The sequence below is a fragment of the Alosa alosa genome, chromosome 10 (assembly GCF_017589495.1).
Source record: "Alosa alosa isolate M-15738 ecotype Scorff River chromosome 10, AALO_Geno_1.1, whole genome shotgun sequence".
In the NCBI taxonomy this organism is placed as follows: Eukaryota; Metazoa; Chordata; class Actinopteri; order Clupeiformes; family Clupeidae; genus Alosa; species Alosa alosa.
Genome location: NC_063198.1, coordinates 21,683,862 through 21,688,861, shown reverse-complemented (window position 1 = coordinate 21,688,861; position 5,000 = coordinate 21,683,862). Strand labels below are relative to the sequence as shown.

Sequence of the window (5,000 nt, the reverse complement as noted above, 5' to 3'; positions counted from 1 at the left end):
TGAATGGAAAACCAGATGAGGAGAGTTGAAAGGTCACGAGGTCGCGGTCATCAACCATGTTTCCTTCTACTCTACTCTGGAGACAGCAGCTCTCCTGGACCTGTCTGTTTAGGGGTAAATGTTCCTCCAGGCCACCGTATCCCACCCCATCCCCTCCTGGTTTGTAACTTTTGTTCCAGGTCAGGTTTTTTTTTTTTTTTTTTTTTTTAGTTGGGGGAATTGGGGGTTGTGTGGGGGTCAGGACCCTTTAGAGATGAGCCAGTCGTCTTTGTTTGGGGGGATTTCGTGCTCCACAGCTTGCTTTCTCCTCAGTGACCTGGTAGAAAGGTGCTTTTTAACATGTCTACCTCTCCCTTATGGTCCACATGTCCTTCAACTCACTGGAGAATCTTCTGTGACCTCTCCCCTCCAACATGTTGGCCCATGGTTCCTTTATTACCCTGAATTTGAATAGGAAATGTATGTGGTTTCAGTAGTTGCGTAACTTTACCTCAAAGGCATTTAAAATATTTTGGAGGTGGGAAAATATGCAAATCTGTGTTTTGAATGACAAAAAAAGCTCCACTGAATTTGACAGAAGAACCTATTGACAGTGACATTACCATATGTTATGATGTGTACAGATGGTCTGACAGTATGTATCGTATGTGTCTGTGATTGTATGTAAAATCGATCCAATCCGGTGTCTTGGACTTGCAAAATCATATGTTGAAGCAGCAAATTTAGAATGATGTATGTTTAAGTGTCATGTGAATGATGAGCTGTCAAACTGGATTCATAACAGACTTCAGACTCTGTCTGGGCCAGATTCCAGATCGTTGCATTTCGCCCTGTAATTTGGCAGGTACTTATGGTAAATCACTTATCAGGGCATCAGTTGACAGGCTCCGTAGTATTTTAATGTTCTGTGTTCCTCTGTTCCTAATAATCTGAACTTGCCGCAGGAATGCAAACTATTTGTTCCATGTAAATGTACTGTTGTAATGTGTCTGTTGACAGGAAATCATGCCTCCATTTAACACTGACCCCACCTTAATTCCCTGAAACCAGGAAGTGGCATAGCAGCCAATCGGTAGCTGTCTAGCTGATAGTCTATCTCGTCTTCTGCCCTCAGATTTCTAGAACAGAGGGGAGGTCTGCTGTTGTTGCCCCTGGTGATGTGAGAGTTGTTCCAGTGCCAGGCTGCGAGAGAGCAGGGTTCGTGACGAGGGCCAGGTAAAGCATGGGATTGGCCTCTGGAGCCAGGAACGACAGCCCACTTCCCTACGCACCGAGGGGGCCCACGCCATCGTAGCCCGAGACCTGAGGTGGGTACTCTCTCAGACGCCACTGGGGGTTGATGACTTTAATGATGATGACTTAATATTATTGGTTGTGTTGGTGACAGTTAGGCGGGGATCACACTGACCAGCGGCAAGCGGCAGGTTTCCTATTGTACTCTATGGTTTGGCAGAACGCTGGTGTAACGCTAGTGTTGAACAAGCTGAGAGTTGAAGTTGGTTCAACTTTCAAAGAGCAACGCGAGCATATTCAATTGTCAGTTAAGGCAAACTGTTTATGTTACCATATGAACGAGAACATATTATGGTCTGAGCGTTGCGCTACGCTTGCTGTTGCTGCTTGCCGCTGGCCAATGTGATCCCCGCCTAAAAAGGTAGAGTGAGTAAATAATTGTTTATTTTAAAAGGAGTTTTTATGTGTGCTGTCTGAAAATATTCTTATTCAGTGTTTCATACAATTTCCCTAGTTCTGCTGATGCCTAATGCAGCTTGGTCGATCTGAGCACGGCCAGAGTTTAGCAGTATAGCATAATGTCCTCCTCAACAGAAGTTTGGGAGGAGCTTGTCTCATTTTAACTTATTGGCTACACATCTGCGTCTTTAGGTTGCCACTTACCCCTCAAGCCATACCATGTGTTCTGGCATTCTGCACCCTCCTCCATTCACCACCCCCACCCCACCCCCCGTTCACTCGCAATAACATTAATGATTACAACATATACAGAGGGGTCTACTTGGGTCACTAGCGCTGTCCCTACAAAGCATGCAGGTAACCATGACCAGTTACTTCACACTAAACATACTGTCAGCAGACCTCCTGCAGCCCTCTTCATTGAGATGGGGCGGGCTGGTGAAACGGCCGACTGTGCTGTTGCCCATTGTAATTCAGTTCTGAGGTGTGCCTCAGTCCCATTAGCATTCTCAGGTTTAGCGCTAAGCTGCTTTATACTTACCTGATTTAAACTCGCTGATATATTAACCTTGTCACCTCAGACTCGGCCAGTTGGTGCTGCTTTAGGGGAGCTCAAACTGGACTCTGCTTCTCCTCCAGCTCTTGTGTTAACTGCGACTGCATTTTGCTGAAAATGTGTCTGTTGCTCGATCTGACAACAACAGTCGGGCTGTGTAATGTAATTAGTATTGAAATGAGGCCAGATGCTGCGCTCACGGTCCCATGTCGTGGCCAGCAAATGTTTGGATTATCTCATGCGTTTCACGATGACAAATGTTACGCTTATAATTTTGGTCTCGGTGAAGTCAGCGGTCTTGGTAATTATAGGTGATTTAGCGCTGAAATTGTTTTTCTGACGGCCAAGGAGCTGAAGGATAGTCTAAAAATATATTGCTCCAAGAATGAAATCACAACTCTAGTGTAGAAAAAAACTAGAAAGAGGCACAAACGTCCTTCAAATTTAAATGTGTAACTAACATGTTACCAGACAACATAACATAACATAACATAACATAACATAACATAACATAACATAACATAACATAACATAACATAACATAGCATAACATAGCATAACATAATATGTTAGCAACCAAATTAGTGAGAGGCTATGCTACCTCTAATGCCCTGCCTCTGATAAAGTCTGGTGCGTCGGCGGTGCAACGATCATCCCCGGCCTCCTGAACACTTTCCCCTGCTCTCATTTTCAACTAAGGGGTCATCCAGCAAGGTCAGTGTCACAATGCTAACAGCTTAGCAGGATTAGCCTCCCCCTCGGTTTGCCCTGAGCCTGGAGATTAGGGCTGCCATTGAGCCATGCGTGTCTCTATTGAGGCAATAGAGGCGCATGGCCATGTCTGTTGTCTGCCTGGTTTGTTGTGTTACGGGTAGAGTGCTTTACTCTGATAAGGTCTGTGAGTTATCTGTTATCTGTCGTACTTTTTCCTGTGTCAGAGTAGCCTGTGACACTCGCCGTAGGGAGGTTCATTGTCATTTTCAGCTTGTTCAATAATTGCTTAGTGTTGTACTTGTATTTAAACAGAAGTCCTAAAGAAGTTAATAGTCAGTGGCATACTGCCTGCACACTCATCGAATCACTTAGCACCTATGATCTCACATAGCCGGTCTCGCTTTCGTTCTCTCTCTGATCTATCTCTATCTTAACTTTCTCCATCTCCATTCACACATTGAGAACACACATCCGTTGTTCACAGACACACAAATAGAAATAGACAAACATATGGTTCTTATGTAAGGAGAGATGGAAAGGACAAGCATTCTGGGAATAGTGTAATTAATGAGAGTGACAGAGAGGAAGTGTGTGTGTGTGTGTGTGTGTGTGTGTGTGTGTGTGTGTGTGTGTGAGTGACTGAAACTGATAGAAAGAGACCATGAAGAACTTGAAAAAGGAACTGCAAGATCAAATGAGAGCAAGTGTGTGTTTGTGTGTGTTGTAGACTGTGGTTGCTTATATCACTTATTCTGTGTGTTAACTATTCTATCTCAAGAGTTCCCACAGTAATGGTGAATTATGGCAGTGTAGAACATAAAGGGAAACTTTCATTCAGTCTAGCAAAGAGTTGTTGGATGGAGAATCTGTGAATCTGCAGAAGATAAAAAAACTTAACTAGAGGGTTAGAGAGAGAGTGAGACAGAGACAGTAAGAGAATGAGAGAGAGAGAAAGTGAATGAGAGAGAGAGAAAGTGAGTGATAGAGAGAGAGAGAGAAGGGCCATCTGTTGATTTAATTATTTTCAATTTGAGATTCTCCTTGATGAATTATTCAAGTCATCATCAAAAGTTAGCCGTTTCTCTCTCTTTTATTTCATTTCTCTCTCTCTCTCTCTCTCTCTCTCTCTCTCTCTCTCACACACACACTCAAGCACACACGTGGACACACAGAGACAAAACCCTCTCACGCACACATGGCTTCCACACTCCTACACACACCCATTTTCTCTGTATTAATTCTGTGGGTCGCTCTAAACCGCCCCCCAGCTCTTACCCCCCAGCCGCTTGCTTAATTAGTGAATGTTGCTGATGTGTGCTGACGACACTCTCCTCTCTGGTCTGTAATTGCCGTTCCGCTGCAAGCGGCGCTGGGAACTGCCTAACAGGAGGTTAACGTCTGGGTTAGATGAAAAAGATCTATCCAGAGGGAGTCCGTCTCTACTGCAGCAAAACTCCCTTAATGACTAACATGATTTTGACTTTACACTTTTTCAACTCAACTTGTGCGAAACAAAGCACTCGAGTGTCACGTTTGTTTTGTGCAGCTTTTAGAGGCTCATTCTTTTGAAAATTGTGACAGCAAACCTACATTTCGGTATTTGCCAGATCCTTTTTACAGGATATCCAAAGCCTCTGCTAGCGAAGCAAAAGTGTTCCATGGGAAGTGATTCTGCGGGTTGAATGGGGAAACTGTGTGGACTTGAAGGTGACCCAACATGCTGTCACAACATAGCTGCTGCGTTTGTTATCCTTGTATTGAGACTACAGAGGTATTTAAGAGTGCTAGTAGCCAAAGGGCATGGGCCAGAGCTTTGCCCCCCGTCTGTTTGAACATTGGCCTGCAAAGCCCCAGCCATTTTGTGTAAAATGAGATGTTGAATAATCTGCCCATGGTCTACGGGGAGCAGTCTTTCTTACTGCCAGGTGCACAAACACAGCGCCCTCACACATAGTGCACACACACACACACACACACACACACCAACACTCACACTCACACTTGGTGACACACATGCTAGCTAACAACTGTGTTCCTC

At 44.5% G+C, this 5,000-nt stretch overlaps 1 protein-coding gene across 3 annotated transcripts in view; it reads left to right on the top strand.

Moving 5' to 3' along the window:
• nckap5l (NCK-associated protein 5-like) overlaps positions 1–5,000 on the top strand; it is a 76,377-nt gene that overhangs the window by 15,368 nt on the left and 56,009 nt on the right. For all 3 annotated transcript variants that reach the window (XM_048254675.1, XM_048254677.1, XM_048254674.1), the window contains exon 2: positions 1,115–1,307. The gene's annotated coding sequence lies outside the window, so the exon portion shown is untranslated. The remainder of the gene's footprint in view (positions 1–1,114; positions 1,308–5,000) is intronic.